A 16,170-nucleotide genomic window follows, 5' to 3' on the forward strand; every position below is an offset into this window, starting at 1 on the left:
TTTGTCACAACCAAACATTTTTGTGTAGTAATCGAGTTTGTTTCTGCAGTGTTGTATTTTAACGCGAGGTCGTTAATGTACCCGTGTCGCTGAAAATCCGGCGTCACCATCGGCAGAAAAATCCACGAAAAACCCCCAGGGAAGGATACCTTGTGGAACTTGGCCAGCTAGACACGTGACCTTGTGACATCCTCACAGACTGCCCACCGGGTTGTGAGCAAATTGCCCACCATGGCGGGTGGCTTTTGAAAATTGAAAACTGGTTTTTGGGGAAAGGAAATGGCGCAATATCTGCCTCACATATCGGCGGACACCTGAACCGCGCCGTAAGAGAGTGGGCATAAGAAGGAGCGATAAAACAAAGGAAGAAAGCGGGGCCGTAGTGGAGGGCTCCGGAATAATTTCGGTTAGGTTAACGATTGCTCGCGAGAGGTTTTTCGAGAAGAACAATCTGGGTGTCGCAAGCCCCACCAGTGGCTGCACCTGCCATCGCAGTGCACTGGCGCATCGCTTAACCGCTGCACCACTGCACGAGGAGCGGTATGAGGACTCCCATCGATATATAAATGTAAAATTAGAGACTGACCAATTCCGCATCCAATTGCATTTCGCGTCATATTCATAAGGCGGAGTTTACGTGTCCCCTCGAATTTTTTTACTGATTTTGTGGTTACGGAAATAGACAGTGCAGCAGTTCAGAACATTTATTTGATATAGCAAAAATATCTGTTGAAACTAGAAGTTCATGAGCAAAAATAAGAAAAAAAAAACTTGTGACGACGAGTAAAGTTTCCGCTGCGTTTTTCGAAAGCGGTGACGGTTCGTTGCATTCGCTTAGCTAAGCTCAATGAGCTCGAGGCTATGCACACCTGTGACGCGTCTTAGGCATTGACTCGGCGTTCGGCAACTTATAACAGATGGTCCTTAAAGCTTTCCTCAGCGAGAAAAGTCCTTACAAAGGCTTAGTTAGGGCACATTCGGAGATGCCAAAGAGACAGCCAATCACATGGTCTTCCCATTCTTGTTTTTGGCTTCCTTGGCTGAGACACGTGTCGCAGCAATCCACGCTTTATTTCGACGAGTCTCCGCACTCCCCAATGTGAGCCGGAAATGAAGCTTTTCTTTCGTCATTACCAGCACCCCGTGCACCCGAACGCACGCCTTCGAAAGCTCGCATTGCCATTGCCGACGTTATTTTTAATCTGGGCGCCGACGTTCGCCTAGCATTGGCGTATGCAAACTACGGCCCTAATGCAGAGTCATCACAAGGGCCACTTCTTTTTCCTTCTTTATTATGCGGCACCGAGAGGTTTTAATGATGCCGACACGTGGCGATTCTCGATTGCAGGTCTCGCCATTTCAGATGCGACGCTCGAGTTCCAGGGGCAATCTGGGATGCTTGCGAATGTTGGTGATTGCAAATGCCGGGGAATCAGCGAGAATCTCTTTCAGCGTTTTCCTCAAAAGAGCTCACTTAGCGAATGAAGGAGCCGAACCTTTAATGCAGAATGCATTTAAGGGATGCTTCCCGAGGCTCCCTGTTCAGAGCTTTTGAGGAGAAAACTGTTAAACTTGTTTGCATTTTGAGATATCGAAATTAAGTGGAAGAAATGCATATTAGGAGTCGTACGTATTTGTCTCCGTAAAGTTCGTTTTAGCAACTATATACAGATATATTTTACAAGTTGCTGCTTTTGCTTAAAACACTTTGACAGAAGCTGTAAAACAACACTCAATTAGTCATCGCGACGTCACATGAAAATTCACACACGTGGCTCTACAAAAAGTGAAATCAGAGACAAGTTAAATGTAGTTAAGTTACCCTTTTTTTTTACTTCAGAACGACATTCATGACTGTTTTATGATCAGTATGATATACACTGAGATTTTCAGTTCTAACTGGATAGATGTTGTTTGCTAAGGATAAATCAATGCATGAACCATGAATGATGGTTGGTGGAGTTGCATTGGTGAAACGGTGTTCCCATTGTTCACGCACGCCTTATCATTCATCACGTGATTTTGAGGCTTTTTTGGTGTTTTTTCTTAATGAAAACGAGCACTGAGGTGTATGCTGTATGCCTGATTTTAAAGTATATTTAACATTTATTTTTTATTTTGTATTCTGTTATTTTTATATTTTTATTTTTTAATTTTTATGGTTGCTTCGTTAGTTTTTAAATTTATTATTTATTATTTTTGATTTATAACAGTTTATTTTCATTATTTTTATTTATGTGCTATATATAATTTTTTTTCCGGTCAGTTTTTTTATTACGACTGCTTTAATGATCAGTATGATACACGATTTCTATGCTGTTGGGTACTTTAGCCTGGCGTTTTTTACTGACGACGACACGGAAGTTTCCTTGGACGGTTGAGGTATACAGCTTCGCTGTAAAATAATAATAATAATAATTGGTTTTTTGGGGAAAGGAAATGGCGCAGTATCTGTCTCATATATCGTTGGACACCTGAACCGCGCCGTAAGGGAAGGGTAAAGGAGGGAGTGAAAGAAGAAAGGAAGAGAGAGGTGCCGTAGTGGAGGGCTCCGGAATAATTTCGACCACCTGGGGATCTTTAACGTGCACTGACATCGCACAGCACACGGGCGCCTTAGCGTTTTTCCTCCATAAAAACGCAGCCGCCGCGGTCGGGTTCGAACCCGGGAACTCCGGATCAGTAGTCGATCGCCCTAACCACTAAGCCACCGCGGCGGGTTATTTCGCTGTAAAAACAACTGGTTTTTTAAGGGAAGCAATTGACGCCGTGCCTGTCTCACTTCTCGGTGGTTTGTTATCAGGAAATGAAAGACGCACTCACTGCCTCAAACCGCCGCGGTGTCTCAGTGCTTAGTGCGCTCTGCTGAGGTCAGGTGGTGTCGACCTGCGATGCGCTTTCCTCCATTTAGTGCCTGCTCACTGCTGCTTAATAAACATTCCCGTAACCCGTAACCTTGATCTGGTTTTAATTGAGCAAAGAATACCGGAATCTTTGCGCCGCGAGTGATTCTGCATCCGCCGCTGACCCGCCGCGGTGGCTCAGTGGTTAGTGCGCTCGGCTACTGATCCGGAGTTCCCGGGTTCGAACCCGACCGCGGCGGCTGTGTTTTTATGGAGGCAAAACGCTAAGGCGTCCGTGTGCTGTGCGATGTCAGTGCACGTTAAAGATCCCCAGGTGGTCGAAATCATTCCGGAGCCCTCCACTACGGCACTTCTTTCTTCCTTTCTTCTTTCACTCCCTCTCTTATCCCTTCCCTTACGGCGCGGTTCAGGTGTCCAGCGATATATGAGACAGATATTGCGCCGTTTCCTTTCCCTAAAAACCAATTATTATTATCATCCGCCGCTGAAGCTCAGCGGCCGGGGAACCGATCGCCCGTATCACCCCCTCCTTTATCCCTTCCCTTACGGCGTGGTTCAGGTGTCCAACGATATATGAGACAGATACTGCGCCATTTCCTTTCCACCAAAAACCAATTATTATTATTATTATTATTATCAGCGGACCAAGCCTAAACTTGCCTTGCAGTAAACCCACTCGGAGCCTACTATAACACTGTTAGCACTCCGTTACCGGCAAGCAGATTGTTGTCTTTATTTAAATCTTGCGGTTCGGCCTCCAGCCACAGGAGAATAAATATTTTCTCCACGGCGGCGATGACCAAGACGATGGGCTTGGTTGAGGCGAACGCATCTCAGTGGGAACAGCTATGTGACAAACCGGAAGCGGCCAACGGGGGTCAGATTGGTAAATCGCGGGGCTACTTCCGGGCGACGAGCGAAATTTTCTGTGGATGCAGAACCGAGCGACGACACCGGTCGTCGCTTGCCGCCCTGACCTTCGCGTTCGCTTGAGTTTTCGCGTACATGGAGCGCAGTCTTTAATAGAAAAGAACTGCACAGTATAACTTGTATGAAATCGTATATCTCTCTTCTGTCATTAATAATAATAATAATAATTGGTTCTTTTGGGGGGGAAAGGAAATGACGCAGTATCTGTCTCATATATCGTTGGACCCCTGAACCGCGCTGTAAGGGAAGGGATGAAGGAGGGAGTGAAAGAAGAAAGAGAAATAGGTGCCGTAGTGGAGGGCTCCGGCATAATTTCGACCACCTGGCGATCTTTAACCTGCACTGACATCGTACAGAACACGGGCGCCTTAGCGTTTTTCCTCCATAAAAACGCAACCGTCGCGGTCGGGTTCGAACCCGGGAACTCCGGATCAGTAGCCGAGCGCCCTAACCACTGAGACACCGCGGCGGGTGTCATTAGCATCCGTCGGAAAAAAAATTTTCGCGTAAACTTTTTTTATAGGCTTTACTGTCATCCGACCTTAACACGGTAACCGTTTGGGCTAGTTGGTGCATTTCAGACATAACTTCAGTCGCAAAAGTACGTTGTCCTGTGTTATTCTTCTCTTGGTATCTCGTACTTTCGCTGGTAAATCACCCGATCCTCCGTTGATGAATTCATTCTTCAGCCGCATTGTATATCTGACCGTGTCGACCACTGGTATCGAGCCATGTCATCTAAAACCTTTCTTCACTCCTTTTTACCTCGAACTTCGTACGATTAGAATCGCCTTCCTTTCGACATTGTTTCCATTTATGATAACAGCAGATTTAAATGTGCTTTAGCTAACATTGTGTAATAAGGACTGACCATGCCTTACCAGGCTTTGCTTGTTATTTTTAATTGAGCACTAATGCTTTATCCTCGTGCTCTCCTCTAGTAATTCTTTAGCCTTGAGAGGAAATAAATAAACAGTGCAAGGCGAAACCAGCCAAAGCTCATCATTCACATCACAACTAATCTGTACTCGCCATTTATATTCTTTATTAAATAATTGTGTATAGGTTAGGACGCGTCGCGTTAGGTAGGCAAACCTGTGTCGTGGCCACGGTAGTGGCTCATCATGCCACGTGCCGCAGCAGCAGCCTGTTTCGGCCAGCTTGGCGATTTAATGTTTTTTGACGCCTCAGAGTCATTACAGATGCGGCAGACATTATCGACCGTGGCTCTTTAGCTGACTGTCTAGTTTGTCATTGCGTGGTCGCATTTATTTATTTACTTACTCTAAGGCCCCTTTCGGGCATCACACAGTGATGGGGGAAGGTGGAAAATGAAACAACGAACATGTTCATGAAGAAACACTTGCATACAGGACTAAATGCTATAATATAGTGCAGCAGTTAGCGGTGTGAAGGACAATTATGAAACATCTTAGAGAAAGCTCATTATAGTGAACGATAATCAACGATTGCAAAGTATTAAACAACGTCATGTTAACAATTTATGCTTGAAAAAGTGCAAATTAGGAGACTAAAACGAACTCAGTAACCTAATAACTAAAGAGGAAAATAATAAACGTGCTGGCTTGCTTTATAAACTAAACAGTAAGTGCGTACTCTATAACCAAATAATGAACCTAGTAAGAAGCTATTCAACTGCCTATTTAAATTATTAACGAGCACGCAACTATAAAGCTAACTAAATAACTGGCTGGCCGACTAACGCAAAAACTCTCATAACCACCTAAACTAGAAATCCAACTCTGGTTCTTCCTACAATGGCAAGCGTTTTTATTGCTTTTTAAAAGAAGTCGCGCGTTAAACCGGAACCCGCTATCTCGACTTCTGCTGCTGTCATTGCTCGCAGAATCGCGATGCCCTCGTCATGCTAATTACTCGGCTGACGCTGTGCATCATACAGCATGCTGAACGCAACTGCCCAGCCTGAGTACATGTCTCGGAAGGGGGGGGGGGGGGGGGGGGGGGCATCGAGCGCCTGCTGTTTTCTGTCCCGAACGCTCTTCGCATCTTCACCTCCTCTCCACTCCGCTTTCATTTCATTGCCGTTATGGTTAAGGATCCGCCTGTTTCGCCCCAGTTTTCGCTCGGTGCACCCCCGCCAAGGCAGCTCGTCGCGCGGCCTTAATCGATAAAGCCGGCTGTTCGTAAGTGGCGGCAGCCGGCGAGGCCCGCCTGGGGGCGCTGGCGTCGCTTCTAGCCCAGTGGTTCAAACACATATAGAAGCACTCGAGAACAAGCGATGACGACGCGTGTCCTTGAGACAATTAATTTCGATGCCGGCGAAGGACGCCGGGTGTGCTCGACTCACTCCTGCTGTTGCTTCCTCGCTAGTTTCTTACCCTTTTTTATTTCCGTTTGAGAAAGTTCTAAGCAAACATTTCCGGTTCCGCGGGCTAAAATCTTTCTGAGCACGCTTCGTACGATCTATACAAGAAATAAAACGGAGCAGAGCCCAAAATGTACGCATCCTTTTTGCAATCCATTGCGCGCGAATGCGATTGTACTTGAAAAATTTTGATAAGAGAGACGGGTAATTGAATTCCATTCCAATTTTGTCTCTGTGGCGTCAGCGAAAATTGCTCTTTTTTTCTCTTCTAAGTCAGGGGGACAAAAACGAGTTCAATGACAACGCGTGCATGCAGAAAATATTGCTGCCTGATTAATTCTATGATTGAGTTGGTTTTATGCGTACCGACCCATGTGATTATCTGTTTTGTCTGACTGGACATATTTTATGCAATAAGGAATTTTTTGAGGACACCATCATGTCTGTGACGATTGTCTCTATGGGGACCGAAGGAGAAAGATTTTTTTTCCGGAAATTCTGGCTTTTTGTTGCAACTCTTCGAAGCAGCAAAACATAGTTTAGACGTCGCCTAATGTACGAAACCTCGCACTACTTCAAAAACAACATGTGGGACCGGCTTAGTCTAGCGTGACCGCTAACAAAGAGTAAAGTTAGTGTCATTATAGGCACATATATAGTAAACCTAGCTCGCGCATAAGTGAGGAACCTGTAAAGACGGTTTGTTCGAGTCTCCACTGTATTGCTGTCCCGTGTTTGCGTTGTTCATCTGCGCATACAAACGCAGGAAATCTGGACAAACGCTCCTAGTTTCCACAGTTGCCACCACGTGCCGAGTGGCGCTGAATACTCAAACTGCCGCCGGAATTTTGAATGTTTGGAAGATTTGATGGTTTCCTATGACCGCCGGAAATCGTTAAAATGAGTGCAGAAAGAACCTTAGAAGTCCGATTTTGCAGCCAGGAGAGAGTCGGCCATGATAATCACCACGTTCGTGCAGAATCTCTCAGGCAGTTCTAGTTATTCGTGAGTTAGAAGTTTAAAATGTTTCTTTTCAGTTACGCGTTTCACGCTACTGGCCGTCAATAGATGGCGCCAGTTGAGGATGTCCAGGAAAGCTGAACATCATATAGTGCATTTGATGATTTTGATTTTAGTGGCACAAGTGCTGCTTAGCAACCGTTACCAATGCAACGTGTTTGCTCGGCTCGATTGGTAAGCAAAAAACATTTACCCCCCCCCCCCCCCCCCCGCCCGCCCTTCATTGGCCCCTTAGAAAACCGAGCTCCACCGCAGTAAGCCTAGGATCGTACACACTCAAAACCAATGGGCACCCGACGTCACAGGGAATAGAGCCGTCTACCTCCCGATACGGGGCGAATAACTCGGAGGACAAAGCCAACACAGAGGGGCATATAAAAAAACTGCTACAACAGGAACACTCCAATGACACGTCAAGAAATACTCAAAATAGCGTCTAAAATAAAACATCTCTGGAAACATTGGTCGGAGTTTCGGGGGATTTCTGCTGAAAGTTGGCAACCTGAGACATACCTAAGTTCCCATTCTCAATCGATGCTTAAGAGCGGTGCACCCAACCCAACGCAGCGTCATCGATTTCGACTAAGCGCAAATGCCTAAAACTATACATCCCCTGTTCCTCCGTTACGTGTGGACCTCCCTACGGCCTCGCGATGTCTAATTCTTGCAACCGAAATAGCGGGGTCAGCGCCCGGTGAATGCAGTTTCTTTGTAGCAGTTCCAGCGATCCTAATGACCCTGCCTGCATCCTATTAGGGAGCACACTCGTTAGGTTCAGTCTAGCGGCCGGAGATGTTTTTCGCATTGAGGCGGTCGAAAGCGGGGAATTCAGTTTGGGTGGGGATCGAATGAGGTAGATACGAGTATTTCTGGGCAGTGTCTCGGAACTGCGCGAATTCGGGGGCACGGCTGTGGATACTTGCTGTGTGCGTGTGTATGCGTGTGTTTTCTGCAACACCAAACCATTGCTTAATCTGCAGGAGATGCGGTAGCCAGGGCAGGCACGTGTCCAAGAGCCCCCCCGTCCTTCAGCAGTGCCGCGGTACGGCGGCTACTGCCTTCACGAATTTAGCGCGCAGATCAGAAGGGGTGTGGCGGCTACGTGCAGCCATGCAGAGGTAGAATTGCCACCTGCGTGGCATCTGGTTATGTCACGCCACGCGGCGACTGCGCTCACGAAGTAAGTGGACGGGCTTACACCTTAAGGAAGCTGCCTTAAGTGTCTGTGCCGAATTTTTTCTCTGCTGGCACTAATATGAGCGCTACTTCCTTAAAAATATGCTCTATAGACAGCCCATAGACTTTTTATACACTCTATCGCCTTCCTATAGATATTTCTTTTCGTCTATTCATATTCTATAGACTGTTCATAGACAAAAGTCTACTAAAAGTGTACGACCATAACTCTATAGATTGTCTGTAGACTGTCTATCGGATTTGTATTGCCTATATACTATTCTCTTGGATTTGTCTGTAGACAGCCTATAGACTATATAGACAGAAGTCTATGGACAATCTATAGCCTGTCTAAACAAATTCTTGTAAGGGCTAGATCACAGTATTTAGTCTAACAACCTCGAAAACATTAAATAATAGTCCACCCGCGTTAGCTGCATGTAATAATGACCATGGTGATTACACTCACGTTGATCAGTTTTCGTGTCGCAAAGGCAGCTTTGGCAAAAGAGTGCCATATCACAAAGTATTTATCGTCTACACAATGCGCGGTGGGATACTCGTTTCCTGAGTTCCTCACGCCAAATCAGCCCAGCACCAGGCCAGTGGAAGCCTTGTACCCAATGTACCACAAGTGGAAACTAGGAGCCAACAGGGATCGAACCCCGCACCTCCCACATCCAAGGCGGATGCCTATAAAGCACAAGACCACCACTTCGCTAGCGCAGCACATATCCGTTGCCTTAATTACTGAAAATTTGCGAGCCTACATCGCCCGGCCTATTCGTTGATTTGTCGATCACTCTATCCGCTCTTTCGTGCATCCGTGGAATAACAAGACGAGATGAAGAACAAAGCGAGTTAATTCGATGGTGTTCAACGCGAAATTGGACACGTGGGGCGGAGAAAAGCTGCTTACGCCTAGCGCTTTCGTAATTGAAGAAGGAACCGTAATCGTATTAGCCTCTACAATGACCTCGGCGTAAAGTCGACGTGTATAGGAAAACGTAATGCCGGATCCTGCCTACCGAGCGCTCGGAAAGACTGGGGCTTCTTAATGTTTCGATTTGTGTTTTTGCCCTTCGATTATAAAAAGTCGGGAGATTGTAATTTCTGCACGAAATAACGCTCTCGATTGCGTTTGCATGCTAGAGGATTTTATTCCGTCGGTGGCAAGATAAATTGGTATTCGGGTCAGTACACACAGACGGGATTAAAGAGGTAGAAGTGAAAATGATAAACGAAATTTTGAGCTCCCTCGCCTTGTATTCAATTAGCCCAAGTTGATTTTCCTTTCTGTGACGTCGGAGCATTTATTCAGTTACTATGACTGTTCACTTTGTTCTTAATAATAATTGGTTTTTGGGGGAAAGTAAATGGCGCAGTATCTGTCTCATATATCTTTGGACACCTGAACCGCGCCGTAAGGGAAGGGATAAAGGAGGGAGTGAAAGAAGGAAGGAAGAATAGGTGCCGCAGTGGAGGGCTTCGGAAAAATTTCGACCACCTGGGGATCTTTAACGTGCACTGACATCGCACAGCACACGGGCGCCTAAGCGTTTTTCCTCCATAAAAACGCAGCCGCCGCGGTTGGGTTCGAACCCGGGAACTCCGGATCAGTAGTCGAGCGCCCTAACCGGGGTTTCACTTTGTTCTTGCAATCTTTTTTTTTTACGCTTGCTTCTGTATCAGGGGTTCTGCGGGAAAATATTTGCCATGACACAGTTTGTGCTGTGCATTGTATTTCCTCGCCAAAAACCGCTTATCGTCTTCTGGACGTACTGATCTGTAAGTGCACCGTACAGAATTTTAACTTGACACTCGTACCGCTTTCTGGGGCCAACTGATCAAGGAGCAAATACTCTGTTGTGCCGATATTGCGGAATTGCCCCAAGTCACTACACAGGTGATAGTAAAAGGGATTAACGCCAGTGACGTCACCGGAGCCCGAAATCACGGATCGGCTGTTCCCATGTTTGCAGCATGCACGATGTAGGGGGAGGGGGGAGGAAGCAGATTGTCAAACGAGTCGCACCGCTTTTCCAGTGTGGAGGCGCCGTTATCACCCCTCAGGCGTTGGCCAGCCTTTCGTGACTGTGCAAATGGCCTTCCTGATCGCTCACCGTGACGAGCAGCCTATATTCCAAAGACAAAAGGAGATGACTGAAGAGAGATAACTGTTTGCTGAACCAGCCTAATACTGAAGAGTAGAAAAGGCCCCACACGTTGTTATCGGCGTGTTCGTCGATCGCAACGCCGCGGTTGGACGTCTGCAGAAATGGTGGTATAGCAGTAGCAGTGGTAATAGTAGCTGTTATGAATGGCCGTTGCCAATATCCCTAAAGAGAAAGGTATACACCCGCTGTATCCTTCTGCCACTCATCTGCAGAAACGAGGAGGACAACGAAAAGTCCTTCACATAATTTGTGGACAACGCATCAAGCTATGCAAAAGAAAAATGACAGGTGTAACGTTAGGAGACCGGAATTGGGCAGAGCGGGTGCGGGAACAAACGCGGGTTAGTGACATCCTAGTCGAAATCAAGAGGAAGAAATGGACTTGGGCAATGCATGTAATGCAAAGGCAGGATAACCGTTGGTTCTTAAGGGTCACGAAGTGGATTCCAAAAGAAGGCAAGCGCAGCAGAGGTCGGCAGAAAGTTAGGTGGGCAGATGAGATTAAAGTTTGCGGAGATAAGGTATCCGCAGCTGGCACAGGACAGGGTTAATTGGAGATATATGAGAGAAGCTTTTATCCTGCAGTGGGCGTAGTAAGGCTAATCATAACGCCATTAGAAAGCAGGGGTGATGTTTGGTAGCGCATGTGGTGGTGCTTCTATGAGCGCCAATATTATTTACGAGTAATCATGATCATAAATTGTGCTTGCGCGAAGACTTGAAGAGTTTAAAAGTGACTTGTAAAAGCAATAACACTAGAAGGGTAGAGGCAGTTTTGTCTGAAAGAAAATTCAATGCAGTCACCGCTCCAGGATCACGTGATTGAATTCTGACTAATGTTAATGAAACATTTTTATCAATAACAGCTGGCCTCCGAGAATCCCCCATGTGCGATCGTATGACTGGTTTTTGTGTTGAGCGCGGGTGGAGGTGAGGCAGCTATGATTATGACTTCGTCCCGTTGTCCACGAGGAGGATCTAAACTTGCGCATCATCTACTGGTCCCAAAGAATTCTGCAAGCTTCTCGTTATTCATTTTATACCCGAAGCTAGAAGAACACCAGCAAGCGCTTTGAAAAAAAGAATGAGCCTTTCGAACCGCAGTTTCGCGTACATTGCTCTCTCGCAAATGAGAATATTTCGAAAGTGCTGGGTCGAGATGGCTCGGAGGCAAAAGTATATGAATAATCGACCCGCTCTACATTTCCTCAGAAAGCCGCAAGTCCAGAGACGCAATAAACGAAATGTCGGCAAAGTACGCGTGTTCGGTGGCCGCGCAGGAAAAAAAAAATACCTGCGGGCATTCCAGCCGACTGGCAGGGCTCGCATACATTGCCCGATTTTAGACCGTTTCCTTTATTTACCTGCCTTTCGGCTTTCGGGCCGCAGTGCGATCGTCAGTACACAGCGGCCCATAGCGCTCTCTTTCGACATACGTCCATCTTTCCTTCGGCAGCTTTGCATTTTTATTTGTTTTTTATATGCGGTTTTTAGAAACGTTCTTAGTTATCTTGTTTCTACGGGATCGCAAGTTTCAAGGAATTTGTTTCTTTTTTTAACAAAAATGGTTTTCTCCGCTCTCGAGAGCAGCTTCGCGCAGCCGTCCCGTAATTGCAACGGCAGCCTTGCCGGGGGCGACGATTGGCTTCTGCTTTCAACGTCTCTGACTTCCTTCGTTGGGGAGAAAAGGCAGGGGGGGGGGGGGGGGGGGGGGGGGCTAATTTAGGCCCGAGACGAACGCGAGTGAGAGAGAGAGAGAGAGTTAGTGTGGGGGAGAGACAGAAAGACAGCTTGCACGGCCCATCGGCGGCTACGCTCTCGCTTGGCTGACCGCGAATCTCATTTGCTGCAGCGCGCTGCCGTTGCATATAGCTCTCGTCCCATACGTGTCTCCTCGTTTGCCTTGTCGCCGATAGAGGGGGCTCGACGAGCCGCTGCTGTCGCGGTGGATCGTCATATCGAGCACCGCGGCGACCACGTGACAATCATCCCGATGCATTTGCATTCACCTCTCGAGGCTCGGCAAATATGCTTCAGCCGCCCGCAGCAGCTCCGGTAGCGCAATTTTTCTTCTACTCGGGGGGCGGGGGGGGGGGGGGGTTGTTAATTCCGCCTGCTTGTTCTTTTTCTTTTTTATATTTTTTGCGCGTTATCTGTCCTGTCTTCTCATCGTATACACCACGTTGAAGGGGAAACCGAGTTGCCAGCTTGCATTTGCATAGCCGACGGACGTGTATATATCAAAACTGAGGGGGGGGGGGGGGGGAAGGGGGGGAAGGACCTCGGGGTTCTTTTACTGTGACAGGGCAGATTAAATGTCCGTGGTCGGCTTTCATTTTTCTTTATTTAGTGCGATGAGACGAGCCTCTCCTACGGTTCTTTTTTTGCTTTTTATAGGCGCGCCGGAAATTTTGATAGCTGGCGAAGTCTGCCGTCATCTCCACTTCACCGCTGTAGAGGAGACCCGGCCGGGAAGTGAAGAGGGACACATCGGGCTTTACATTAGCCTCCGGTCTTAGCTTTGCGGCATTAGCTTTTACATTAGTGCGGAAAACATTAGAACAACGTAGGTCTGCAAAGAGGGAATTGGTGTAGGCTGGTGTTTCAGAAGAGGGGGATGTGGTAGGCGGGGAAGAGATATAACGAACGGTCAGTTTTTGTATTTTCGTGTCTTTCTTAGATGAGAGGAGCGCGTTGGAACAAAATATGCGCAAAAAGTGGAATGTTGCAAGCGGGGAAATAAGATTATTCAGAGAGGGGAATATGCTTGTATTCAGCAAAGCGTCCTATCATGCGCGGCGTAGCATCCCGCATTTATTTCCACGTTCTTTAATTGTACGTAGTGTATGTTACCCCTACCCCTAGCCTTTCTTACTATCGCTTCCTCCTATCTTTCCCTCTGCCTGTCCTCTCCCTGTCCTTTTATTCCCGCTAGTCGCAGCTACGGTGCTTCAGGTTTCGATGGCAGATGCCGCGGCTAGCAACATCTTTTCCTTCCATTTTTATTTTTTTAATAAATGACCACTAACAGCAGCATATCAGAACAATGTGAGATGGTTCTACCGATTAGGATTTGGAGTAAATACAGATTGCACCCTGTTTCATGACGCGTTCTAAATTCATTTCGTTATATCATCTAGTAAACTTGTGCCTGGAAACTATCTTGTACTTTATAGCCCGTGAGGTTGCTTTCTGCTTCACAAGGCTGCAGTTGCTCAGTGTGATGAAGTGCATATATTACGTAAGGTAAAGTTAACCGAGTGATAATTCTGCTAGGTTGCGTACGTGCCTCTTCAGGATCCATCTGGGCTGTCGTGGAAATGTTGGAACTCAATTTGACAATACAAACTTGGCTACCTTAACATAAAGTAACAGCGCGTACACAGGGTGGTGAAGGTGAGGAAAGCATGTGTCCGCGCTGTTTCCTTTCTGTCATATCAACCAAACTAGCCAACAGTAGCACGCTTGACTACCTTAGATACTATGCAAACCGAGTCGAAAAATACATGTTTGGTCGGAAAATGCAACAGAAATTTTTATTGCAAAGGTGGATTTTTTCTTATTGCGAAGCTACCTTTTGTCGCGGCAGAACTATGTCTGTCGCTACAAGGGTCTGCACAATAGTATACAGACGATTATGTTGCCACTACAACAATATTTGTTATCACTACCAAACCGTATGTGACAAGCCTGTCGTGTTTTTTCGTTAGGGTAAGGAACGTGAAGCCAAAACGAAGCCCAGTGGATGGACAGAAGAATCAAGTGAGTGTAAAGTCAACATTTGTTAGATCTATGATGAGGACGGGAAAAGACGAGGACCCCCCCCAAAAATGGCGACTACTTGGTAGTTCTTGCGCGCCTAAGTGCGACGTGCACCGATAAGAATTCGCGGCTGTAGATAAATTCAGCTACATTGAATAATTGGCTGGCTGCTAGTACACCTGATCGGGCAATAATATTCATTATCAGCATCATTGACATCATTTGCAGCAAAAGCAGCGGCCGCCCAATTACGCCCGACGCACGACAGAGTCGTCCTAACTTTTTCTACCACCAGCAGCGCAGCCTACTAAAAAAAAAAATGTTGGGGGGGGGGGGGGAGCGGACACTTAAGCTCCGCCTTAAGTGTACGACGCGATAGCCTTGATCGGTTTATACTCATAAATGCGCAATTTACCACGCTCGAGTTTGTATTCATAGACCCCAGGGGGTCCTCATACCACTCCTGGCGCAGTGATGCGGCGGCTAAGCTTTGTGCCATTGCCCGGCGATAGCAGGTGCTGCCACCGGTGGGACTTCTGCATCGCAGTTTGCTGTTGAATATCAATCTCTCGCGGCCAATCATTAATTTAACTGCTAGGCACTGCCGCGATAGTTTGTTTGCTCACAATCAGGTGAGCAGATTGTGATAAGGCCACAAGGTCAAGTGGTTTAGGTGGCCTACCTAATTAGCTTCTCTGGATATTTTTCGCTCACAACACCGGTGACCCCGCATTTTCTGCAGAACGGGATATTTAACGCTATCGCGTTAAGGAAAACATGTACTCGTAACTAAGCTGTGCTTGGAGAGCAAGCAGCTATCGCCTGTAGTTCTCCACCCCGAATGAAGACATTCAGTGTCGGAGCACATTTCAGCGTAAAAGTTATTATTAAAAGTTTCGCATATTGACAATTGGTTTTATCATAGAAGGTTGTGGCCAAGTACTACACCAGGGTGGCCAAATCCTGCTCTGGTGAGAGAGGGCGTTGTCGGTGCTGGTCACCGAGATCAGGCCGCACTCCAGGCCTGGTTATGCAATTCCGTCGACACACGGATTTTTTTTTTTTGTAAACCGGTGAAAACCGGCACCAGGATTCGACCCCGGTCCTCTTGCAAGCGAGGCGGACGCTCTACCTCTACGCCATCGCTGCTGGAGAGAGGGAAAGTAAGCGTAGCAGGGGGCGGCAGAAGATTAGGTGGGCGGATGAGATTAAGAAGTTTACAGGCATAGGGTGGGCGCAACTGGCAAAGGACAGGGTTGATTGGAGAGACATGGGAGAGGCCTTTGCCCTGCAGTGGGTGTAGTAAGGCTGATGATGATGATGATGATAATGACAATAATCAGTTTACAGTAGTCCTTGAGAACGACCTATTTGCTTTTGGAATGTCTGCTCGTGAGGATGGAACCATTTAATAGATACCATGCCGTTTCGAAAATTCCAAAGCCGCGGCAAAGTTGTCAACGAGGAATCGCGCACGCCTTTCTTTTAAAAACAATCGCGAAAGTTCCTGGTGGGATCATGAGAGCGATAGTGGAGAGCCGTCCTCGATGTCTTGATTAGCAAAACGAGCTGGTGAGAGCTACCACTGCGTCGCCATACCCACACCGCTCACGAGCTCTTTGGCGCGCCAATTTCTGAATAACATTGTACTGCACACCATCAATAACAATTGATAAGTCTGTACCTGTCAATAATTTCATGCCCTGAACTAAATGCGGCCAAGTGTATCCCTGAAAAATTAGTTCGTCAAACACCACAGTGGCATCTCGCTGTGGTCACTGGGAGAGTGCGCATGTAGCTCAGGGTCTGTGAGGATTGTTCCTTTGTCTTAAAACTCTAAAGGACGCATCCCTTAAAGAAAATTTTCTTAGACAGTCTGTAGACTGTTCATAAA

This window comes from Amblyomma americanum, chromosome 8 (genome assembly GCF_052857255.1).
Source record: "Amblyomma americanum isolate KBUSLIRL-KWMA chromosome 8, ASM5285725v1, whole genome shotgun sequence".
NCBI lineage: Eukaryota > Metazoa > Arthropoda > Arachnida > Ixodida > Ixodidae > Amblyomma > Amblyomma americanum.